The sequence below is a fragment of the Neovison vison genome, chromosome 9 (genome assembly GCF_020171115.1).
Source record: "Neovison vison isolate M4711 chromosome 9, ASM_NN_V1, whole genome shotgun sequence".
In the NCBI taxonomy this organism is placed as follows: domain Eukaryota; kingdom Metazoa; phylum Chordata; class Mammalia; order Carnivora; family Mustelidae; genus Neogale; species Neogale vison.
The window spans coordinates 84,535,560-84,548,984 of NC_058099.1; positions in this window are offsets into that span (position 1 = coordinate 84,535,560).

The following is a 13,425-nucleotide window of genomic DNA, read 5'->3' on the forward strand; positions in this document are numbered from 1 at the left end:
TAACAATTCAGAAAATAATTTTGAAAAAGTTTTGTACAGCTTCTACAGTTCTGTTGTGCTGCGGGTCTTTTATCTTAGAAAGTGAATGACAAAAGTCATATTTGCTTTCATAGTATGGAACATGCTTTGGGAGGCCCAGATAAAACTCCATGGAGGGTTTGCCTAAAAGTTTCAGACATCCATTTACATACTTCTCAAACACAGAGTCAGCTAACTATTGAGATTTTCCTCAGTAACAAACATCTTGATAATTGGGGAGCTCTCCGGTTTTCTCCGGGATGTCGGGCTTTGTCCAGGTGTCCGACACTACTTAGCATTTCTATGCCACTTTAGAGATGCTTTCCGACTTCGGGTGGCTAACGAGCTGTGTTTTGTACAACACTAAGGATCTTAATCTGATCAAATAGTGGTGCTGAAAAGCTCCCTTGGTTTTTAATATGATGATCTAATGCTAGGAAATTGCAGCCCCCTGTTATTATACATGGATCAAGACATTCCATTCTGGGCATGGACGGTCACCTCTGCAGACCTTATTCTCTCGCTGCACATCAGAAAAATCTCAGGGCCACAGGAACAAGTTTAAATGTCTTTATTTTGTCCATCAGCTTTCCTTCTGCCCATCCCATCCTGAACACATTTTAGTCCAAATCACGGCCTTTATGGAAAAATGAAGGATCCTGTAGTTTCCACTGCAAATCACGTTATCAATAGATAACTAAATAATTCTTTATGAATGACATGAACTACACTTATTTATTTATTTTTAATGATTTTATTTATTTGACAGACAGAGAGAGGAGGAAGCAGGCTCCCCGCTGAGCATGGAGCCCGATGCCGGGCTCGATCCCAGGACCCTGAGATCATGACCTGAGCCGAAGGCAGAGACTTTAACCCACTGAGCCACCCAGGAGCCCCTAGATATATTTTTAAGTGCTGTTTTGTTCAGAAGCTTTCCAGTCACCTTAGGCTTTTAAAATTCTTTATCTGTAGATGTTGGGGCCAGTACACACTGATCATAGTGGGTCTTCATCGTCCTGATTAGAAAGTACTCAGGTGTTTTCTGAAATCTCACATAACTCAGGGGTAAGAGTCAGCTTTTGGTTTTAAGTCCCTACCGTGCCTCCATTAGCTTCTTCGTCAGTCCATCCCTTCCAGCCATTCCTAGCAGTTCTTGTCCCCAGGTATTTTTAGTGTCCGGTAGGATTCCTGCTTCTGATCATTGCAAAAACTCTTTCACTTTATCCATCATCTGGGTGATAAACACGCTAACATACTGAATGTTACTACAACATGTTTAGTTAGTTAGATTTTTTTAGTTAGATCCAATAGAGTCCTATTAAAGCAGATTATGATCATAAATCATGTCAATCTTCCTTTTTGAAAACCAGCTTACCTGAGAGCAGCTAAATATGTCCTAATTGAAACAAATCCAACACAGAGGTTTTTACCTAGTGAGTTTATAAACTGGCTCCCCACCTTCCTCCAAAGCTTATTCTCTCTTTTAATCCTATAGTAGATTTTTGTGTTTTTTTGGTAGCTTAAAAAGACTTCCTTGGTGTGTCATGTACAGAAGAGGAATTTTTCTTGTAAAATAGAACTAACCTTAGCATCTCTAAGAAATTAAATGATTTTGTTTCTCAAGTTCCACATATGAATGAGTTCATATGGTTTTTGTCTTGCTCTGACAGACTTATTTCTCTTAGCATAATACACTCTAGTAGAAAGAACAAAATTGAATTTTTTTTTTTTTGCCATTTTGCTATATAATTTAGATGGTTTGGGATTTTTTTAAACCCTCATATTCTTAGTATTTAAATGCAAGCTTTCTCTTTTAGCAAACCCAACATTACATTAGAACACTGATACAATTAAGGAAATAAATAACATGGTTGAACATGGTTGAATTATGTAGATAGATCTTGGGCATCAAAGACAGGTTTTCTTTCTTTTCCAGTTCTTCGAGGTGGGTTTTTTTTTTTCCCTCTATTACAAAGAGAAAGAGAACTTAAGTAAAAATTGGAGGTTGTTGCAGCTGTTAAAAGCTCTCCGAAGCCCATTGAGCAAGAACAGAGCTGTTGAATAATGCAGACAAGATAATGAACAGCAGACAAATGATCCCAGGAGGTCTCCCGCTGGGTAAAGGGAGTTTATACTTAGAGGCTAGATTTATTATCCTAACATCCTTTCTGGTGACCTCAAATTTATTGGAAATACCTGTGACATTTATAAACTCTGGGCTCTTCCCCTTCAACCAAAGCCAAACTTGCATTTCTACTGCAGCTCCTTGAAGGTACAGAGCAAAGTTTTAATACCCCAAACTTCCTCTTTGAAAGAGGAAAACAGACTTAACTAATCTTATAAAGAGAAAAGAACAGGAAATGCGACGTGGCTCCCTAGGCCAAAGGAAAGCCTTTTCCAGTTCTTTTCTCTTCGATAGAAGGTTTTCTTATTTACTAGAAATTGCCAATACATTTTATATCCTAACTAGGTTTGATAATGCAGCCCTTCAGAGGTGCAATCTATGCCTGGCCACATTTGGGCCATTTTCTAACAAAGACAAAATTGTGGGATATATAGTATTGTGGAATTATATATCATCTTGGTTTTAAAATGAGCATTCCTACAGACAGCTCTTAATGCAAATTCTTTGAATGTTATTCATCAAATTTTATTTTATACAATCTCACAGTCAAGTTCAGTGTGAACTTTAATTGAAGGAATCATTCCATAAAGGAACATATAATGTCTGTGTGTTAATTTAAGATAGCAAAATTCTGAAGATCATTGTTGTTTGAAAGATATGACTATAAATATTTATTTACATTTGTATCCATTATTTCAGTCATATTAAGAGAAAGTGGGAATTTTTTTTTAAAGATTTTATTTATTTATTTGACAGAGAGAAATCACAAGTAGATGGAGAGGCAGGCAGAGAGAGAGAGGGAAACAGGCTCCCTGCTGAGCAGAGAGCCCGATGCAGGACTCGATCCCAGGACCCTGAGATCATGACCTGAGCCAAAGGCAGCGGCTTAACCCACTGAGCCACCCAGGCGCCCCAGAAAGTGGGAATTTTTAAGTTAGTGTTAAATAACAATGTTTAAACCATCAAAAATCTTGGGGGTGGGACATTTGTACATGCAAATAAATGAAGTGGAAAGGTTTTGGTTTGCAAAAGAGATTGAAGTGAATGAGATGAAATGTAAACTTGGGGTAGGTAAGTGTTTTCTGCATCCTCCTAAGAAATGCTGAAAGAGAAAAATTGTGGTGGTGTCTTGCAGAAGACTGTTGGAGGGTGTGGGATTCTTTTTTAAAAATATTTTATTTATTTATTTATTTGAGAGTGAGACAGAGAACATGAGCAGGGTTTGGGGCAGGAGAGGCAGAAGGAAAAGAAGGAGAAGCAGACTCCCCACTGACCAAGGAGCCCAACAGAGGGTTCATTCCCAGGACCCTGGGATCATGACCTCATCTGAAGTCAGATGCTTAAACAACTGAGCCACCCAGGCACCCCAGAGGGAGTGGGATTCTTTTTTTTTTTTTTAAAGATTTTATTTATTTATTCCACAGACAGAGATCACAAGTAGGCAGAGAAGCAGGCAGAGAGAGAGAAGGAAGCAGGCTTCCTGCCAAGCAGAGAGCCTGATGTGGGGCTCGATCCCAGGACCCTGGGATCATGACCTGAGCTGAAGGCAGAGGCCTTAACCCACTGAACCACCCAGGCACCCCGGGAGTGGGATTCTTAATAACAATTAAGTGAATTAAACTTATTAGAGTTGAGATAACATGTTTTCCTTTATAGCGTGGTAGGTGTTGAAAAACATGTGAATGGCTTAAGTAAGTACATGGCTTTCAATGCCTAGCAAATAGTACCATAATATAACAGAGCCCACATCTACATGAATCCTTTCGTCCTTTCTTTTTTCCTCTCTTTTTTTTTTTTGACTTCTATAATGATGGAATTCTGAATTCCTGACCAGTTGATGTCTAATTATTTGAATGGCGTTAATGAATTGATTGGATTGACCACTTGCCATCGTCTTGAGAGTAACACAATAATTTCTGAATAGTCAAACTAGCAATGCACATAAATCTAATCATAGACATTCAGCAGCAAATTGTATGAAGAGATATAATTAAGCCTCTAGAAGTATGTTATGTATACCGTGTATATTCCTGCTAATTAAGTAAAGTGGTAAGGGGCTCCTGGGTGGCTCAGAAGATTGAGTGGCTGCCTTCAGCTCAGGTCATGGTTGCAGGGTCCTGGGATCAAGCCCCACATTGGGTTCCCTGCTCAGTGGGGAGCCTGTCTCTCCCTCTCCCTGCCACTCTGCCTACTTGTGCTCTCTCTCTCTCTCTGCGTGTTTCAAATAAATAAATAAATAAATCTCTTAAAAACAAACAAATACATAAATAAAATGGTAAAATAGAAAAACATTAAATATGCCTTGAAGCTTAAAAATTGTATAAACTCATTCATCTATTCATCCTTCAGTAATTGTTTGGCACCTACTATGAACAGGCACTGTTTTAGACAACAGGGTTTCTACAGTGAGGAAAATTAACAGAATCCTGCTCTCATGGAACTTATATTTTAGAGAGAGAAAGGACAATAAATATGTGCGTGTAAAATGGACATTCATTCAGTCAATCGACAAACACTTGTCACATAACCACTCAGTGCTGAGTACTGGAGATGGAAGAACAAAATAACATCACTGCTCTTGGGGAGTTCATAATCTCTTGGGGAAACAGATAGCTAGCCAAGAGCATTATAATATTTTGTTAATGGTACATCTAAGATAAGACTTCCAGTTAAATATGGTAAATTAAACATGTATATTTATTTTATCTTCCTCCTTCTTGGTACCTCAAGAAAATGATAGTAAAGAATGCATAAACTCAAGAGCAAAGAGAACAGGAGGGAAAAGATAGAAGAGATAACAAGGGTTTTTTTTTTGAAATTGAAGAGAGGATAGATAACAAGTGCTAATTGATTTAGCCCAGAGAAAAGCTGGAATCCGAAGTCAGGGATGGAAACCTCCCAAAAGCAGGGAAAGCCCAGCAGGGCACCCTGAAGGGGTCACGCAATAGGAACCTCTAATTGGATTGTTTGCCTTCTTATTGAGTTGTGAGAGTTCTTTGTATATTCTGGAAACAAACCCTTTGTCAAATATGTGTTGTGAATATTCTCTCCTAGTGGGTGTCTTGTCTTTTCATTTCCTTTAACTGTGTTTTTGGAAGAGCAGAGGTTTTAGTTCTGATGAGGTCTATTTACATATTTTTTCTCTTTTGTTTTTTGCTCTTTTCATAAAGAAATCTTTATGTATCCCCATGTTGCACAGATTTTATCCTGTTTTCTGCCAAGCATTTAATAGTTTTACCTCATACCCCTTAGAACAGGAATGTTTGTTACCATACTCCCTAGCCTTATATGGTCTTGAGCACTTGAAATCTGACTAGTCTAAATTGAGACGGGAATCCTGAAAACGTAAAATACAAGACAAAGAGAAGATTGAATATCTCACTAAAGTTTTAATATTGATTACATATTGAAATGACAATATATTTGTAAACTAGGTTAAATAAATAATACTGATAAAATTAATTTACTTTATTTTAAAACTTAAAAAAATGTAATCAGAACACTTAAAATTACATATGAGGCTCACATTTATGGTAAAAATCATTTTCTACTGGGCAGGGATGATTTAGACACCCTTCCTTTCACTTATCACATCTTTTATTCTGACCCCAAGTAGCCAGACAACTAACTATTCCTCTACCATACTGGTAGAAGGCAGTATGTTTCACAACAAAGAGCTTGAATCAGAAAAGCTTCAGACTTAGGAACATCAAGGCCAACTATGGGCTGGAATGAGGTGTTAAATTGAAAATAGAGGAATCAAGAAAATTTGACATATGCAACAACAAGCTCCTTAATTCTTTTCCCATGCTAGATTTGTGAATACTGGCATACAGGTATATTCCCCCAAACAGAATGCTGGAGAATTTTTGTCTGCGGAACCAAACTTGACCAAGGGGAAAAAACTTATATATACTGATACTTGTGAGTCCTCACATCTACGCAAATCCTGATCGTAGGTCAGTGAAATCCCAAGCTCCACACACTCATATAGAAATTATACTTATCATTTTAAAGACTCAGTTTGGACAGTAAGAGATCATCAGACATTTGAGGAAAGCCCCAAAATGAAAGCCAGAGAACAGAATAAAAAGAAATCAGATGGCATAAAAGAAATTTGCTGGCAGAAAGAGTATTCGAAGAACTCCATAATTATTTTCTTCAGAGAAATAGAAGATATTACTCTCATGAAACAAGAACAGGAGGCTATAAAAGGAAACATTCTGTCAGTAAGAATATTAAAAATTAAAAGCATAGAAAAGATTAAAAATTCAAAGAAGTGTTTGAAGGTAAATCTAAGGAAACATTCTAGATGGTAAAACAAAGAGAGAAAAGAAAAAAAAAGCATCAATCTATGTGGCCCAATATTTATGTAACTTTTAAGCACTTCTTAAAAGAAAAGAGAAAAGAAATGGGATGAAATCATCAAATAAATACGTTTTTAAATTCCTAGACCTAAAGAATGTAAGTCCAGACTGAAAAATCTACTGAAGATTTAGCACGCAAATGAAAAAAGACCCACTTATTCCACCTCAAAGCACATAATTGTGAAATTCCAGTACATGAAAAAGAAAATTCTGAAAGCTATTGAATGTAACCAAACAAAAAACAACTCAGAAAGGATCAATTATTAGGGTGTCATTGAATTTAACACTGAAACATTGGAAACTAGAAGACAATGGAGGAATGTCTTTAAAATCCTGAGGAAAAATGGCTTCCAGTTTGGATTTCAATACCCAGAAAAACTATCCATCAAGTGAGGGGGGTGGAGGGGATTTAAAGATATTGGAAGTTTCCCAAATTTATTCTCATGCACCCTTTCTCAGGAAGCTCTCAGATGATATATTCCAGTAGAAGAAGAAAGCAAACCAAGAAAGAAAGAGTATGGGATTTTAAGGAAAAAAAAAAAAAAAAGGAGGATATAAGACCTAGAAGGGTAAAAGGGATCTCAGGATGACAGTGGAAAAAGATTCTCAGGATGACAATTGTGCAGCAGGAGAAGATTGAGCTCCAGGAGGGACATAACTCAGGGAAAAAAAAAAAGATAAACTATATATCTGATATATTTGGGCATATCAAAAGGTTTGGGAATGAACTAGTAATTGACCCAAAGAAAGGAACGAAATATGGACAGAAAATGATGTAATCATAAGTTTAGGAGGAAAAGGCATGCAAGATAGGAAAGGTATTACAGTATTTGATGTACTCCACTGTGAATAATACTTATGTAGTTATCATGTAAACACAGAATATTTATCTAATAAAAACAGGGTGATATTTAATTTGTTTAGGTAAAGGAATAAAAATATATTTGGAGGGGTAGTAGTGTGTATAAGAAACAAAACTTATGGACTGTCAGTAGATGATACCTAAAGACTGAGATATTAGAAGAATGAGCTAAAGACATTGAAATGATTATCACTGGAAAAGTCTACCCATTGTTATCTATGGTCTATTTAAGTAAACTCTTGGGGCCAGAGTAGGAGAATGGAAAAGGATGAAGAGTGAATCTAGAAGAGAAAAGAGAAGATACCAGGTATAGGAAACTTCAGAGAAGAATGGGAAAGATGATTTTTAAAAGTAAGTCATAATAATGGGGTGCCTGGGTGCCTGGGTGGTTCAGTCGGTTAAGTGTCTGACTCTTGATTTCAGCTCAGATCATGGTCTCAGGTTTGTGAGATCGAACCCCACATCAGGGCTCCTTGCTCACTGGGAAGTTTGCTTGAGATTCTATCTCTCTGTCTACCTTTGCATCTCCCCTTATTCATACTCTAAAATAAATAAAATAAAAAATAAAAATTAGAAAAATGAGTCATCAAAGGAAATACTAAAATAATCAGAATTCTTAATCCTAGAGGACAAAACTGTTGATAAGAATTCCAGAATATGAAGTTTCTAGATTAGAAAATACCTATTGAGGTATTTGAGTTTGAGGTATTGAGTTCGAAAGAAAAATCAGAGAAAATAATTTTTAATAACTTAGAATATAATGAAATAGGTCTTAACTCTATATGAGATAACATAAACATCTAAGTCAGCAAGCCTCATTAAACACTGAATGATTGGGAAGGGGTTGGAGATTTTATCATAATACTGATCAATTTCTCTGAGACTTTTTACATCTTTCCCCTTTTAAAGGCAAGATGGGTATATCAAATAATTCTTTTTTTTTTTTAAAGATTTTATTTATTTATTTGACAGACAGAGAGGCAGGCAGAGAGAGGGGTGGGGGAAGCAGGCTCGCTGCTGAGCAGAGAGCCCGATACGGGACTAGATCCCAGGACCCTGGGATCACGACCTGAGCCGAAGGCAGAGGCTTTAATCCACTGAGCCACCCAGGTGCCCCTATCAAATTATTCTTGCAGAAAATTTTTTCAGTGTGTAGTTAAGTTAAAAGCCATAGTATTTTTTGAGGCATTTATAATATTATTAGTTCTATTAGTTTTCTGTTGTTATGTAATCAATTACCATAGACTTAGTGGCTTAAGACAACACATACTCCTTATGTCACAGTTTCTATAGATTTCTATAGAACAGAGACTCTGTTCAGGGTCTCACAAGACAGCATTCAAGGTGTCAGATGGGCTGTATTCTCATTTGGAGTTCAACTGGGGAAGATTTTGCCTGCAAGCTCATTCTGATGTTACCAGAATTTATTTCCATGTGGATGCATGACTGAGGACCCCAAGATTTTGATAGCTGTTGGCTGGAGGTCACTTTCAGATCCTAAAAGCTAACTCAAGTTCCTCAATATGGCTGTTTACCTCATCAGGCCAGGAAGGAGAATCATTCCCTTGAGTCTGCTAGTCCGCTAGTCTGCTAAGACTTATTCCCTTGATGCTAAGACTCATTCCCTTGAGTCTTATGTAACATAACATAATCACTGGAGGTCTAGCCCATCACGCTTGCCATACTCTGTTAGAAGCAGGTCATATGTCCTACCTGAACTCAAGGGGAGGAGATTACATGAAGGCCTGGGTGCCAGGACGTGGGAAATCAGTGGGGGCCTCTGTAGGAGCATCTTCCAGTGAGGTGTATGAAAAATAGAGGAAAAGTTAACATTTGTTAACCCTTGGTGTATGACTATGGTGTTTAACGCAATAGTTTCTCTACTCATACAGATTGCAAATATTTTAAAGATTATTTGACAGACAGAGATCACAAGTAGGCAGAGAGACAGGCAGAGAGAGAGGGGGAAGCAGGCTCCCTGCCGAGCAGAGAGCCCGATGCGGGGCTCGATCCAAGGACCCTGGGATCATGACCTGAGCTGAAGGCAGAGGCTTTAACCCACGAAGCGAGCCACCCAGGTGCCCCAGATTGCAAATATTTTAAAGTCAAAATGTGGTTTATTGACAAACCACTCAGAAATCCACTTTACTCTGTTTTCATGGTCCATCTGACCTACAGTGCAGTAGAAACCAGTTCGGTGGTTGTGCGTGGCCTCTATCTGATTTTGCACGCCTAGCATGGTGCCTGACTCATAGAAACTTAACAACGAGCAACTGATGACCAGAAGAATTCCCTAAAATGTTTCAAAAATCACTTATATATCTACAAATTCTTCTCCAGCCAAATCTGCCATACAGCTAACTGCCATACAGTTAGTGTTCTGTCATTCCAGTACTAATAAGAAAAACGAAAATGTATTGAATGCTTACTCTGTCCCAAATAGTGGTCAGCGTGCTGTACTGTACATGTTCTTAACCTTGCTAAGAAGGTAAGTATATGTTTTAAGAACTATGAGTCCCTCCTTCAATCCTACGGTGGTAAGTTTTATAATCAGCAGATCTGCATTTATCCTCGGACAACTTCCTTCACCAGAACAACGGGCTCTTTCTTGCAAGGTGCTACCCGTGAGGGGAGCTCTAACGTCCACATCAAAACATCTTTTTTCTTTGACCTCAGGTGTTCAACAGGTCTTTGCCCGTTGCACAAAAAGTAGCTTTTCGCATTTAAAACAGGCACGATTATTTTATGCAGATCTTAAAATGTATTTATAAATAATCATGCATTCAAACATATTAAGTCATTTAGAACTGTAATTAGTCATTGTCAAGTCCCGGCAAACAGCAGGATTCTAATTGGAAAGCAGTGTTTGCCCTCCTTGTGCCTCAATGAAACTTTCAGAGAAGGACAGCATGTGCTTCTTAATCTGTTTTTCTAACAGCTAGTAGCAAATCAATGAAGATGAGGCGGGTGGGTATGATAAATTAATATGCACACTGACAACTTATAACCGCGCAATTGCTTAGGGAATTACTATGCGACTATCTCCAAGTAATTATATGTTTTAAATGATTTATCTCAATTTGTTAACAATACACCCCTAAAATGGAAATAAAAAGGGAGAAAATGCAAATAGCATGTTATACCAACTTTATGTTGAACTTATTAAAAGGTTGCCCTTTTAATGAAGAATTTAATGAATTAAGAGGCTTGTTATGAATAAGCATTCTTACTACTTGTTAAGTATTTGTCGCCACAGACCTGTCATAGTTATTCTAATTATGATTAATACCTTATCTTGAATTCCATCTCCATTCACGTTTCAGTAACAAATGTAACTTTTATTATCTGATCAAGGTTCATGAAAACAGGGTGATTTGCCTATGACCTTATATTTTATTCATTTTTACATTCATATTGAACAGATTTCTCTGAAAGTTAACCTTATGAATCTTTTAATTTTTAAAGTGCATTTTATCCCTGACGTGCTTTTCAACCCTTTATGCTGCTTCAAATCATGGTTGTGTACTCAAGACAAATGAAAAATCCCAACATTTTGATTATCTTCATGTATACTTAGAAGCTGCTACTTTGAGATATTGTTTAAAAATATTTTCTTCTGCTATGGAAAGAAGACTTTAATTCTCAAGTTTTGCTAATCTTCTCAGTATGGAAGACACAGGCTTATGAAGTCAGAAAATCATGCATGAGAATGCAAGGTCTGATTTTTATTGTAGTCTATGTACTTAAAATGAGGCAAAAATGGAGGGTTTTTTTGTGGTTTACTATAATGCACAATCCATATTAAAGTATGTATTACATATCTCTTTTTTAGTTCTTTCTTTTTGTCCTTTAATCCACCCCCCTTTTGTTAACTTGTCTTCCTTTTCTTCTGTTTTGTCCTATTTCTGTCCGCATTTATTCCGTCTATTAATTTCTTCTCCATCTTTATTTTATTCCCTTCTCTGTAACTATCCTCTGTCCCCGTTCTACAGATGCGTGCTTACCATTTCCTTCCTCCTCTTTGTACTATTTCCCTCTACCCTTTGCTTTCTAACCACCCCCTCCCCATTCACCTCCCTCTAGGGAGCTGGAGCTCTCCACCTGCGTAAAAGGCAGGCTACAAGCCATCTTTGCATTTGATTGTTGTGGTTCTAAGGGTCCTCGATTCTTTACACCACCAGGTCTTAAAAACTCTGGAAGGAATAAAAGTAATATTTTTCTTTTCTACCCTTTTATTAAACTAAGAGAGGCTCTCTACAAGAGTATAATGTGCCACGTTAACTAGTAAGCTCTCCGGAATCACCGTGAAAATGAAGCCAATTAGTTTTTGGCAAATAAAAAATAAGAATAATAGGATCAACGGCCTATAAGGAAGCCAGATCATTTATCAAACATGAAGTCTGCTCTCCGAAGGGCTGGGTATCACTGAGGGGCAGCTCCTTGAGTGGGAGCAAGCTCTCTGGTCCCCAGAGTCCCTGGTTCGTTCTCAGTCTCTTGTGTTGATGAGGAACACTCAACACACACCCAGCATCGAGGCATTTGCAGTAAGCCAGGTAACACGAGCCAAGTGTATGCAAATCAGAAATGAACCCTCTCCTGAGGTCTTCCAAATCACTCAATTCTTGAAGCAATTAGCAGGTAGTCTATTTCCCCTTAAACTGGATGCATTTACATTTTCTTCATCATTTGAAGCATGTCTCCACACATTTCAGTTTCTCCATTATAAGCAGAGATAAGTACTATGCACTTATTGTCGAATCCACTGGAATAAAGTCAAACACTTGTGGTATGCAATATTCTAATGTTGTAAAGATCTGATGAGTTTTCCCTTCAAAAAAAAAAAAATACCACAAAACAGACTATGTTTTAATTACATTTTCTCAGAGGTATCTGGGGGAAGGAAGGTCATGTGTTTAAGAGTGTTTAATGTACTTAAAAATTACATCTTCTAGCAGTCTCCAGTACAGATTTAATAGGTCTGATCTTTTGAAATGAATCCTATATCATATTTATGATGATGTCTTATTCGAGAAACGAGGCTAAATCTAATGAGAGGTGATTCCTTTGCGGGGAGTGACAATTACATCACTTGAACCAACACGTCAACAGCGATCTCTTCTTGCTGACAATAAACTAGTTGCTTTGGAAATAAATTTCATGGGTTTTTTTCTTTTTTTCATTTGATGTTTTAATCTCAGGTTTTTGGTTGTCATTTGTGAACAGGCCAGAGCTGACTTAGGTGTGCTCATAATCACAGAATACAGAGGAAACAGTTGAAAGCCAGAGATAAACCAGCATTTCTCATTCACCATCACTTTCAACTTCTCTAAACACCAAATCTTTCCTCTAAATCCAAATAAGTGAACAGAACTACTAAATATGGAGCCTCTAGTACATGGCAGACTTTGCTACAACGGACCTGCCTTTTTCAAATTCTGGTATTTCTTCTACAAATCCATGGTAGTAAGGGCTAGTAAACCTGAAGTAGCTACGTACCAAAAGCAAGGAAACATGGCCAAGGCCTACGTGCTTCATGACCTTCTGGGAAATACTATAAAAATCTGATTTAGCATTGTGTAGTTCCAGATTTTTGTGTCTTTAATACCAGAAAGACTTAAAAAGCTAACTCTTTGTTCGAGGAAAAGGGTAACAGGAAGCATAAATCACAGTTCCAGTTGGGCCAAATTGACAGAGTACAAAGCCACCAGGGTTGGTAAAATACTCACTAGTCAATGAACAATGTTGAGACAACTGGCCAGACCAATGGAAATTTAAAAACTCAAAATCCTCATCTAATTTCTAATATCAACATAATTCTAGATGGACATGTTGAATCACAAAAGCAAAACGTGTTCCTCCTACCTCCTAGGTATTTTGATTTTAAAAATGGGACTTCAAATCATGAGTTTTTAAAAATTTCTATGAAGATTTTAATAAAACTGCAGAAAACATTAAGTAAAAGAATGCTTATGTCTTGTCTAAATATTACAAAAGAAATAGAAGGAGCCTGCCCCATGAGTCATGTGCCTACAAGATGGCTATCTTTGATGCTG